Genomic DNA, 13867 nt, shown 5'->3' with positions numbered 1-13867 from the left:
GAGAGAACTGGCTCTTGAGTCATCCTATTTTAGGCAGAAAGAAGGCTTGCATACCTGCTCTATCTTCCTTCTGGCTTACATCCAGTTTGCAAAGTTGTCTATTAACCCAAGGGATTCACAGCAACCCCAGGAGGCAGGCCTTGGAGTTACAGCCCATTTTAAAGATGCTGCAACATTAAAGCCTTCCCAGCCACAAAGCTACTGAATAATTAGAAACCAGGAATTCTAATTCTATACTGTTTCACCCAGTCTAAGCTGATCCCTATGTATGCCATGTACATAACCTAATGTAAGGGAATGAGATGATATACTTACTTTATGATAGATTTTTGTCATTTGGTTTCCATTATTTCATTAACATAATCCTCATTAAATACTCCAATTTAAGAGTCATGTGTATGTTAAAGAATTTAAACAACGTGTTTTACTGTGAATGGAAAGAAGGAAATAACCCCACACAGAACAAATTATTTTACGCAGTTTCTGAATATTTTGAAGAAACATATTAAAAGAAAAAATACATTAAAGTGCTTTGTGATCCACCATACCATAAATAGGATTTTTTCCTGGTATTGTTTTTAAGTTCCAAAGGACAGAATTTTTATACCTGTCAGCACACCATTAGAATCAGGTGTAACAAAAAGGCATAATTGAATAATGAAGTAGAAGCACTGCTTTTAAACAACAAAAAGCAATAAATAATAAAGGAAAGAAGAATTGGCATTCTGTTTCCTAAATCAGCAAAGTAATCATATATTTTTCTGATAGTATTTTCTTTTTAAACACTTGGGCAAACTTTAGTACCTTTTTTTTTTTTTGGCCACACCACGTGTCTTGTGGGGTCTTAGTTCCCTGACCAGGTATTGAATCTTGTCCCTAGGCAGTGAGAGCGTGGAGTCCTAACCACTGGACAGCCAGGCAGTTCCCCTGGTAGTATTCTTGATAAAAAAATATTATGAATTTAAAAGTTGGTTCATAAAATTAGTATTTGGGGCTTCCCTGGTGGCACAGTGGTTGAGAGTCCGCCTGCCGATGCAGGGCACACAGGTTCGTGCCCGGGTCTGGGAAGATCCCACGTGCCGTGGAACAACTAGGCCGGTGAGCCATGGCCGCTAGGCCTGCGCGTCCGGAGCCTGTGCTCCGCAACGGGAGAGGCCACAACAGTGAGAGACCCATGTAGCACAAAAAAAAAAAAAAAAAAAAAAAAATTAATAATTTTCTGTAAAAATTCAAAATGTCGGATTAAGCATTTTTAACATTTAAAATTCAGGGAAGGGGATGGAATAACTAAAATGTGTGCAACCAAGTTCAGCTGAATGGACTTACTGTCAAATACACAGGAGAATTTGTAAGAATTTGTAAGAAGAGGCTTTAGTAACAGTTATAACCCTTTTTGCTCACCAAATAAACCACCCAGGAGAAAAATAATCCTATAAATGTGATTATAAATCACAAAGTTTAAATCAGATTCTTTAAGTATTATATATCCACAAATAGTAGAAACTCAAATATCAATATAATAAATGTAGAAAAAAAATTTAGACACAGCTCACCCTTTGACTAAATATATTTAAAGGTAAAATTTTTCTTTTGTCAACTTGTCCTAATAAAACACAAGATCACAGAGGAAAAGACTTCTAGGTTTGACTATGTAAAATTTTTAATATTTTAACACACATAATGGCAAAAGACCGGGAAAAACTGGGGGAAATATTTTGTGCATAACTGTATCCTTAAAATACAAAGAGCTCGTATAAATCAATTAGAATTTCAACACCTAATGAAAAAATAAGCAAGGGACATGACAATCAGTTTATAAAAGGAGAAATAGGGACTTCCCTGATGGTGCAGAGGTTGAGATTGTGCTCCCAATACAGGGGAACCAGCTTTGATCCCTGGTCAGGGAACTAGATCCTACATGCATGCCTCAACTAAGAGTTTGCATGCCACAACTAAGGAGGCTGCCTGCTACAACTAAGACCCAGTGCAACCAAATAAATAAATATTTTTTAAAGTATATAAAAACTATTAAAAAAAGGAGAAATAGAAATACCTTATCAGTCACTTATAAATTAAAACATTCATTCAGTCAACAAATATTTATTGAGCACATGCTATCTGCCAAACACTAATTTCAGCACAGGATATATCACTGGACAAAAGAGACAAAAATCTTTGTTTTAGGAGAGCATGTATTTTAGTGAAGGTTAGAGGGAGATAGGCAAAATGAATAAGGAAATTATATAATATGTCAGAAGGTAATAAGTACTCTCACATAAAAATTATGGAAGAAGAAAAAAAATTATGGAAGAAAGATGAAGAATGTTTTAAATAGACTGGTTGTTGACACTCTCACCAAAAAGGTCACTTTTCAGCAAAGATGTAGGAGGTAAGGAGCTAGCCATGCAGATATCCTTGGGGAAAATATTTCAGGCAGAAAACAGCAAGTACAAAGGCCCTGAGGCAGGAGTGCATTGGCATGTTTGAATAAGAGCAGAGAAGTCAGTGTGTCTGACATGGGTGAGTGGAAGAGTTATAAGAATTGCGATACAAAAGGTTACAGGGACAGAAAGGTTACTGTTCCTATAGTACCTTGAAACAATTACAGGGACTTTGATTTTGCTTTTTACTCTGAGATGAGAAACCACTGGAGGTTTTGAGCAGAGCAATGACATGATTTGACTTACCTTTTTAAAGGAATCCTTTGGTTGCTGGGCAGAAAATAAACTGTTAAGGCTTATGAAAACTCAAGCAAATGAAAACAACAAGGTATATTTTTCATTCATGAGATTAGCAAGTATTTTTTAAAACAGGTCATGAAACAGCATGTATGCTATGACTACATTTGTGTAACCATAATTGTAGGTAATATTCTTAAGTTATACTAAAAAGTGAGGTAATTTATCTGGGAGATTTATAGTAAAGGTCACATTGACAGACAACTGTTGCTTTGATACCTTTGTCCTGTGGAAGAAGCGTGGCCTCAGAGGTTAGGCAGGCCTGAATTTGAATAACACTGTCACTCACTCTTGTGTGATCTTTAATAATTTAATTAGCTTCTCTGCCTCAGGTTCATCATGAGTAAAATGGAAATAACAATGTCCCGGTTTTAGCTCCTTTAGTTTACTTTAAGGATTAAACAAGAGAACCCATGTAAAGCCCTAAGCATAAAATAAGGCGAAGCAAATATTAGTCTTTCTTGACCTAAATATTAGACCCTGTTACATACTCAATATCCACTACTCACTTCCTTGTTAACCAAACAAGGGCTTTAGTTCAGGAATCCTCCCCTCCCAGGGAAGGTGATCCAATCCCAGCTTGGGAGAAAAGCCTGATTTTTCAGTCAGTTGTGGTGTCCCATGGCCCTTGCCAGGGATCCCTTTAAGGTGTGAGCAGGTCTCCTACAGACCTGGCCGTTGAGACTTTGAGACCTGAGGGAACGTCAGCTGGGTGGCCTTTGGGAAATTTTTCCTCACCTTGAAAAGAGACTCAGCAAATAAGGCTCTCTTCCACTGGATCTTGTCATGCCTAAGTGTGGTTCCCGGGAATTCTGTAGCCATTTTGTAGACAAAACGGAGAGGCTAAAGATGGCAAAGCAGAATGATGCAAAGAACTGGCACGGGTCCTTGAATTAACCAACTTTGAAGATGCCCTAATTAGGACTCCTTGTTATGTGAGATAATATATTTTTTAAAACTGTTTAAGCCAGTTGAGTCAGCCCATATTATCTTGAGATAGTCCTATCATATCATTTTTTTTTTTTCCTGCTGGAAAGTCCCTCTCATCATGTTCCTGCCAAGTTCTGTTCTCCTTGACATTGGAGAGAATCAATAGAGACACAGAGAGAATCAGAAGTAAGATTTTCAAAATGGTACACTGTTCCCCTGAAAATAATTTAGAAAGGCCATTCTCTCACATTGAAACAAACAGACCCCATCCAAAGGGATTGGTCTTTAAAATGGCTTTATGGACTTCCCTGGTGGTCCAGTGGTTAAGACTCTGTGCTCCCAGTGCAGGGACACGGTTTCAATCCCTGGTTGGGGAACTAAGATCCTGCATGCTGCATGGTGTGGCCTAAAATAATAATAATAATAAATTTTTAAAAAATAAAATGGCTTAAAAAAACAAAACAAAACAAAAATAAAAACAAAAAAAATAAAATGGCTTAAAAATAAATAAATAAAATAAAATAAAATGGCTTTAAAAAAGGAAACGAGACATGCTAAAATTTCTCTCAAAAATTCCATGATGCTCAAACTTAAAGATGAGGCAGTTCATCGCTTCAGGGCTGATACTTAGAGGATATGCACCAGGGTAGCTATACCAGTACAATCAGTAACTCTTCTGTCTCAACACAAACAGGGACTGTGGCATCAACTATCACTCTTGTTACATCCATTTTGTTCATGACAACAGAAATAAACAATATAATATCTGGAAGGCTGTGTGTTTGGTGGTTAACTATATGGGCTTGGAAATCAGACTGCCTATGTTGAAATGCAGGCCAAGATGGTGTAACCAACAGCATATTGTCTAACTTGGTTAACCTTCCATTCCATATCTGGAAAATGGGGGATAACAGTACTTATCTTGAAGAGTTCTTACAGGGGATAAATAAAATGAGGCTCATAATACACTGTGCCTGGCAGATAAAAACAACTCAATTAACGTTAGCTAATATGATTACAGGTAAGGCTAATATTTCCATGTTTGGACACATCCCCAGTCCACAAGAAAATGACACACTACCTATGAACCTGGAGGTTACCCAGGTGTATAGGACAAGATGAAAGAAAAAACAAATGGTCTTTCCCATCACTAGATTTGCTAATCCAGCCTAACTAGGACCTACTAGAATGAGCCAAAATATTTTACACAAAGGATACTACCTGGCATGATTATTCCCAAATTAACCCCATAGTTTGGTGTCTGTGTCCAAGTAGATTTCATCTTGGGCTTCTGCATTTCCTCATTACTCTGATAAGAACTGGCCAAGGGAAAGCACATAGCTGATGAAAAAGTCCTTTATCATTATGATACTTTATCATGTTACCTTCTTTCTGGGACCCTCAAAGCCCTTGAGTTAACACAACTCTCAAGTGATAATTACTTGTCTCCATTAAAAGATAAACAAAAGACAGATGAGAAGGCTTCCCTTCAGAAGAAGAATGGGGAGCAATCTCTAACTGTAGCTGTGGCATTTTATTTCTTTAAAAAGGAAAAGAGCAAAGCAAATATGTTAAAATGTTAATAAATATTTTATATAGGTATTGAAAAGAGATTTTTTAATGGTATTTTCTGTATTTTTTGTATGCCTGGAATATTTCTTAATTTTAAAATCAAAAGGAAACTAAAAGATAATAACTGCAACTTTTTAAACAATTACATTTTAACACTACAAGGAACTTCATCCATGGATTATAGAATAAGAGGAGGGGGCCTCAGCCCTAAAACACCTGAAGACTCACTATTTTGTGAAAAATATTTTATTTTAAAAAGGCAATAAATACTAGAATAGTTTCAATAAGGCCCAGATGGATAAAAATCTAATATGATCTTGGTTTAGGCACTCTGGGTGTTTGCGATGGTGTAAGAGAAAATTATGAAGACAGGAGAAAAAACATTTAGCACTTCAATGCCTACACATTTCTTTTCTCATGCAAATCTCAAAAGAAAACAAGCAAAAATACCGCAGAGTAAAAATTAGTTTAAGACTGAAAAACCAAATATAGCAAAAATAAAATTTTGTTTGCTATAGCTTCATAAATTGTAAAAACCCAACACCACACAAAACCACCACTGGGGTCTAGGACATTCATTGGTATTTCCCACTTACCATTAACTACATATGGGTCAGTTGAGAATTTTTATAAGCCAAGCTAAAAAGATGGACCTATACATGGTGAATGAAAATTCTAGAATGAAAACTCTAGTTGCCCTCAAATGAGCAAAAAAAACCCAAAACCCCAAACGAAACATTAAAAACATCATTTTGAATCATTTTGGGAAAGATACTTCCAGAGGGCATTTGAAACTAAAACTTAATTAGGTGAGTTCTTCCTCAAATAGTTGGGAATTTTACTGAGTAAACATACTTTGTTTGCCTTCATTAAAGTACTAGTTTAGTCACGTTCAATGAAAGAAATCCTACAGGAAAAAACCTGAAGCAATTGGTATCTTGTTTTTTAATTCCTAAGATATTATTACCATAGAGGATCACTCAGACAAGGCAAAAATAAATACAGATAAACAACAAGGACCTACTGTATAGCACAGGAAACTATATGTAATATCTTATAATAATCTATAATGGAAAAGAATCTGAAAAATTATATGTGTGTATGAATCACTTTTCTGTACACCGGAAACTAACACAACATTGTAAATCAACTGTACTTCATTAAAAATAAATAAATAAATAAAATTCACTGAACATTTATTTAGCTTTTACTATGTGCCAGGCACTATTCTGAGTGCTTGGTCTGTATTAACTCATTTAATCCCCCAAAGCCCCATCGTTATCCCCTGATGAAAAAGAAGCATGTAGTAACTGTAACAGCTACCCTGGATGAAACAGTCTCAGCTCCTATGTTTGCCCTCCTTACCACTGTACTACATTGCCTTTGGGACTTAACCAACCTAGTCAGACTGCCTCAGAGAAAAACCAGGTTTCTGCCAGCCAGAATGATTTGCAGTTAATTGATTTGAAATGTGTTATAATAGAGTGTATTTGTGTGAAAAATATTTGCTATCTGAAGTTTTTAAATGAGAGAAATGATTATTCTTATTCAATTGTCTGGGACTTCGAAGTTTCCAATATTTATTTTGACCAGTCCCTCCAACTAATTTAAGTCCCCACCCTACCCTGATACTTCTGCCAAGGGCTTTTAGCTCCAGATCTTTTATTTTGAATACAGGTAGGGAGAACCTGCATTCATTCGGCCATGGAATAGTCACCATTATTATGGCCCATTCACACGGGCATCATCTCTTGCAGGGGCCTCTAAAAGCAGAGCTGTGACTGGGAGATTTTAAAAAAGGAGTCACAGGGCTTCCTTGGCGGCGCAGTGGTTGAGAGTCCGCCTGCCGATGCAGGGGACGCGGGTTCGTGCCCCGGTCCAGGAGGATCTCACATGCCGCGGAGCGGCTGGGTCCGTGAGCCATGGCAGCTGAGCCTGCGCATCCGGAGCCTGTGCTCCACAACGGGAGAGGCCACAACAGTGAGAGGACCGCGTACCACCAAAAAAAAAAAAAAAAAAAAAAAAAAAAAAGTCACTATCCATTGCTGAGCCTACTTGTCAAGCAATGTTCTCTCCACAGACATGTTCATTTTATAACCTGTGAAGAATAAAAGGACATTTTTTGCAATTTTTGCTTAAAATGTAACTAATCTCAAGGGGCTGGGAGGTGGAGGGAAGAATGGAGAATTGGGAGAGTTCTGTGGTGAAGGGGTTCAGAACGAGCTTCCCCAAAATGTGCCACTTTGGCATGTGGATTATTTTGAGCTAAAGGCAGTCAAAACCCTGCGGGCTCAAGAGAAACGTGTGCCTCTGCCTTAACTAGCTAGAAGAATTTAAATTGGGGGTCTTTCCCAGAATGATAATTATTACCAGAGATAAATTTATCTGCGTGACCTATCAGCATGGCAGGGCAAACATCTGATTACCAAACATCTGCTCTTCCTCTTTTTTTTATTTTAATTTTTTTAATTTTTAATTTTTTGCTCTTCTACTTGTCCTGTGAATTGCCCTCCTCCCCGGTGAAGACCCAGGCCCCTTTCCCATTCCTTAGCTCAGGATGGCATCTATACCTCATTTTAGCCTTCTGTCTTCGAACTTCCCATACATATGAAATTAAATTTGCTTTTCTCCTGTTAATCTGTCTGATGTCAATTTGATGATTAGACCAGCCAAAAGACCCTTTGAAGGGTAGAGGAAAATTCTCCTCAACACTGGTTGACTGTGGAACATTTATCACAAACACAAGGCAGAGATCTGAGGACTGTTTTTCAGTAAATAGTACCTATACCCAGAGCCCAAAATGTCTGACTTTGAAATCTGTGTCTTAAGGCAACTGCTTTAGCTAAATATTAATGCTTTTTTTTTTTTTGTCCAGGAAACGTAATGGTCAGAATTTCTATGGCGGAGGCCTTAGGGGTAGCATAAACTGGGCTACATAAATTGTCCACATAAAAGAAGAGAAGAGGGCTTCCCTGGTGGCACGGTGGTTAAGAATCCACCTGCCAATGCAGGGGTCACGGGTTCAAGCCCTGGTCTAGGAGGATCCCACATGGCACGGAGCAACTAAGCCTGTGAGCCAAAACTACTGAAGCCCGTACGCCTAGAGCCTGTGCTCTGCAACAAGAGAAGCCACTGCAATGAGAAGCCTGCGCACCGCAACGAAGAGTAGCCCCCGCTCCCCGGAACTAGAGAAAGCCCGTGCAGCAACAAAGACCCAACACAGCCAAAAAATAAAATAAATTTTTTTTAAAGTTACATAAAAAAAAAAAAGAAGAAGAGACGAATTGCTGATGGGGCTAGATTTCTGGAGGAGGATTAAAGCTCTCCCCTGCTCTCCTCTGGTGCTCTGTAACCTCCATTCTTTTGTTACATTAAGTACCATTTCAGACCTCACTATGTGCACAGCACCAGAGAAACCAGGTAAAGTATAAAAGAAGTGTAAGGTAGGTTCCCTGCTCTCCAAAAGCTCATACTTCAGTTGGTGAGAAAAACATACCCAAGGGAACCATTACATAATGGTGACAGACAGACTGTGCCAAGGCCATCTAGGAAGAATGTATCAAAATATAAACCAATGATCAGAAACTGTGAAGAGATTTGATGAGACATAAAGCAGAGAGACAGGCAGAGAAGAGAGTAGGAAGTTCGGGGACGAGAGGAAAGGTCACCAGCAGAAACTTAAGCACAGCCTATTAAATGGCTGATTCAAACACTTGAAGATGAGAAGAAAAGTTGACAAGAGAGGTGAGGGGCCACGGTGTAGAAATATAAGCCAAGGAGTTAAGACTTTATCTTCCAGGCATTTGGGAACTACCAGCACGGGTTTGACATGAAGGAGAGTGTTGGGAGGCAGGGTTGGGGGCTTGTGTTGTAACACCAACCAGAGAAGAACAAACAAGCTTGACCATCTCTTGTGAAACTTCCTGTGGTTTTGTGAGGGACTCTCACAGTGCAGAGAGGATGAGTGCTGGTTTTGCATTGTGAGACATGACTCCAAATCCTTGAACTTTGTATCACTGACTGCTGCTGTCAAAAACAACCTAGCAAAATTCAATCTCCTGCTAAACTCAAAAAATGCAAGTAATAAAGACAGTTCAATGAGTTTTGACAATTGTATACAACTGTGTAACCCACCATGACCACAATCAAGATTTAGGACACTTCTCATCACGTACCTTTGACTCTGCCTATCGTATTCTATTTTACCATGATTTTGTCCTTTTTTTAAAAAAAAAACCTACTACAACCATGACTTATGTCAACGGTTTCTTTCAACAAATATGTTTCTCTTCTGGATTTTAAATGATCATTATACAGCCTGAATGTACATTTTACCTGGGGAAGTCACAGGGGGAGGAAGAAACTTTTTCCTTTATCCTCTTAGGTCCAGGTTCTAGGGCCCTACAAATTAAACTGACAAAAGACACATTTAGAGAAAAGGATTTGTAACATAGGCAGGAGGGAGCTTCCCAGAAAATGATGGAAAGCCCAAAGGGGCAGATATACCCAGGGTTTAAATATCTTTCTATCAGTGTGAAAGGGGTCTAGGACTATGGCAAAGGAGGAGGGGCGGTTGTAGGAAAGGCACCAGGTAAATAAGGTTTGTTTAAGTAGGATTAGTTAAGCAGACTTAAGTCCTCTCATATGATAAGAGTCTCTGGCCATTCTCTGCCTACAGGAGAGGAAGACACCTTTACAAATGGAAATCTCCTTTATAAAAATGGAAATTTCCTTTACAAAAGGGAAATTTACACTCTGGTTTTGGAGCTTTTCTGGAGTTGGCTGTTTCTCAGTTGCTTTCCACTCAAAAGGATCTTTAGTATTTTGGGGTGTTGTGTCCTGATCCCCCTCAGTAGCACATTGGAAATAGCAAAACTACCAAAAGTCCTTTAAAGGCTGCCATATTCCTTTTTGCACCTTCAACCTACTATTGGGGGAACCACCAGGCCCGATAGTAACCACTTGCACGAGTTATCTTAAACCGGAGGTCCTGGTAAGGAATGCAGAACTAACAAGCTACCACCAACGGGAAGAATTCGGGAAAGGTCAAAAGGAGAGAGGAGACTCCAGTCCATATGTCCTACCAACCTCCCAGAATCCTTCTTGCTGAAATCCATCTTGGCTGAGCAATGCGTGCGCCACCAGGAAGGACCCTGAGTTAGAGTCACTGGCCAGAGACAACCCAGAAACTAACCCCATCACCATAAAGCCGGAGACTGGGAGCCACGTGGCAGAGCAGTCCTCCTGGGTTCCCTTACCCTGGTGCTCTCCACCCAGGTGCCCCTTCCCAATAAAGTCTCTTGCTCTGTCAGCATGTGTGTCTCCTCGAACAATTCATTTCCCACTCTCGGGCCCTGGAAGGGGTCCCCCTTTCCTGCAATACTACTGCTTGTCCCACAACCCCTCAAATAAAAAAGAGCAACCCTATTCAGCTTTGCTTTAACAGCTTTAAGAGAAAAAAAAATGCACTTTATTAGTTATATGTGTCCTTACCAGGTAGAATGTACACTCAGGCTATGTAATGTTTGTTTAAAACCCAGAAGAGAGGGGCTTCCCTGGTGGTGCAGTGGTTGAGAATCTGCCTGCTAATGCAGGGGACATGGGTTCGTGCCCCGGTCCGGGAAGATCCCACATGCCGCGGAGCAGCTGGGCCCCTGAGCCACAACTACTGAGCCTGCGCGTCTGGAGCCTGTGCTCCGCAGCAACAGAGGCCGCGATAGTGAGAGGCCTGCGCACCGCAATGAAGAGTGGCCCCCGCTCATCACAACTAGAGAAAGCCCTCGCACAGAAACGAAGACCCAACACAGCAAAAATAAATTAATTAATTAATAAACTCTTACCCCCAACATCTTCTTTAAAAAAGAAAAAAAAAACCCCATAAAAGAATTATGAGATATTTGTTGAAAGAGACTGTTTACATTAAGTTATGGTTGTAGCAGATAAAAAAAAAGTACAAAATCATGGCAAAATAGAATACAATGGGTAGAGTCAAAGATAAATGACAGGAACTATTCTAAATCTTGATTGTGGTCATGGTGGGTTACACAATTGCATACATTTGTCAAAACTCATTGAACGGTGCTCTAAAAAGGGTGAGTTGGGCTGTATATAAATTATGCCCTAATTTTTTAAATAAGGGGAAAAAAATAATGCAAATTTTGTAACAAACAGCAAATATGCATAATCCAAAAAATGTTCCTAAACATCAAGAAGAGCAGTAACCCAGTAGAAAAATAGGCAAAAGATAAGTTCAGATAGTTCACAGAAAAACAAAGGAAAATAGCCCTTACACCTACAAAACAAATGTGCAACCTCACAATAAAAATGCAAAATGGGGGTGGGGGAGGGAGAATTGGCCGAAGGCAATCAAAAGGTACAAATTTCCAGTTATAAGTACTAGGGATATAAATGTAGACAATAAATAAAATTAACACTGCTGTATGTTATATGTGAAAGTTAAGAGCACAAATCCTAAGAGTTCTCATCACAAGGAAAAACATTTTTTTCTATTTCTTTAATTTTGTATCTATATGAGATGATGGATGTTCACTAAACTTATTGTGGTAATAATTTCATGATACGTGTAAGTCAAATCATTATGCTGTAGACTTAAACATATACAATGCTGTGTGTCAATTATATCTCAATAAAATTGGAAAGGGAAAAAAAGCAAACTAAAACTACTGCAAGATACAACATCTTTTCTATCAAATTGACAAAAATCCAAAAAAGTTAGACAACTTTGTTATTGAGGTTGCAAGGAAACAGGTGTTCTCACATGATTGTTTTCTTGTTTTGGTTTGGTTTTTTGTTTTTTTAGGTATATAAAAAGAGATTTATTATGAAGAATTGGTTCACAAGGTTACGGAGGTTGAGAAGTCCTATGATCTGGTCTGCCAGCCAGGGGCTTAGGAAAGCCAGTGGTATAGTCCCAGTCCAAGCTTGATGGTCTCAGAACCAGGATAGCCAATGATGTATGTAAGTCCCAGTCTGAGTCTGATGGCTCAAGAACTAGGAGTGCCGATGTTTGAAGGCCAGAGAAGATAAACATCCCCACTCAAGCCGAGAGAGCTAATTGACCCTTCTGTCCTATTTGTGTCCTATTTGTTACCCACACTGGTGAGGGGGTCTTCTTTACTCAGTGTACTAACTCAAATACTAATCTGCTCCAGAAACCCTCACAGACACATTCAGAAATAATGTTCTACCAACTACCTGGGCATCCCTCAGACCAGTCAAGTTGACGCATAAAATTAACCATCACGGGCTTCCCTGGTGGCGCAGTGGTTGAGAGTTCGCCTCTCGATGCAGGGGACAAGGGTTGGTGCCCCAGTCCGGGAAGATCCTACATGCCGCGGAGCGGCTGGGTCCGTAAGCCATGGCCGCTGAGTCTGAGCGTCCGGAGCCTGTGCTCCGCAACGGGAGAGGCCACAACAGTAAGAGACCCGCGTACCGCAAACAAACAAACAAAAAATTAACCATCACAGTGACTATTTTTTCTTTTTTATCATGAGCGTATTTTGTCTTTTATTCTATTAATTCTTGTCATTATACTACATCTTCAATTATACACTCCTCTTTGTTTCTTTTTCTAAATTGCAGTATAGTTGATTTACAATGTTATATTAGTTTCAGGTGTGCAGCATAGGGTTTCAATACTTTTATAAATTATACTCCATTTAAAGTTATTACAGGGAATTCCCTGGCGGTCCAGTGGTTAGAACTTGCTGCTATCACTGCCAGGGCCTGGGTTCGATCCCTGGTCGGGGAACTAAGATCCCACAAGCTGCGTGGTGTGGCCACAAAAAAAAAGTTATTACAAAATAACGGCTATATTTCCCTGTGCTGTACATCACATATGGTTGTTTGAATGCAAAATGGGTACAACTCTAGGGGAGGATAATCTAGCAGTATCTAGCAAAATTACATATACATTTCCTCTTGCGGGAAACAATTTCAAAGACACACTGATGAAAATATAAAATGTCTCATGGTCAAGGTTATGACTGTACCATTATTTATAACAACAATTTAAAAAATGGAAAAACCCAAGTATCCATCAATTGGGCAATGGGCTAAATAATACTATGTAGCCATAAAAAGAAATGAGAACAATCTCAACCTATTGCTATGGAATGATCTCCAGCATTAATCATTCCAATAGAATAGTGCAGAACAGTTTGTCACATGCTATCTATTTGGAGAATATTTTTTAAAAGAAGCAACAGAAGGATAAACCAAAATAAATAATAAAAATTAGTTACTTCTAGAGGGATGGAGGGAACCAGTGGAGGCACAGGAGATAGAATCACAACTATGTGAACATATCTTGGTATATAGTTTGGATTTTGGAACTGTGTGAAGGTTTACATAATTAAAATCAAAGTTTTATCAAAAGGGGGAAGAAACAACCCCCCTACAAATTGAAAACACATTAAGGTAAATGAAACTAATGATATTTAGTATTGCAGACACACAAAGAAAATAATTGTTCTGAATGTCTTTAAAATAGTATTTTGAGGGCTTCCCTGGTGGCGCAGTGGTTGAGGGTCCGCCTGCCAATGCAGGGGACGTGGGTTCGTGCCCCGGTCCGGGAAGATCCCACATACCGCGGAGCGGCTAGGCCC

Source organism: Delphinus delphis, chromosome 11 (genome assembly GCF_949987515.2).
Source record: "Delphinus delphis chromosome 11, mDelDel1.2, whole genome shotgun sequence".
NCBI classification, from domain to species: Eukaryota; Metazoa; Chordata; class Mammalia; order Artiodactyla; family Delphinidae; genus Delphinus; species Delphinus delphis.
This window is presented reverse-complemented; position numbering follows the sequence as displayed.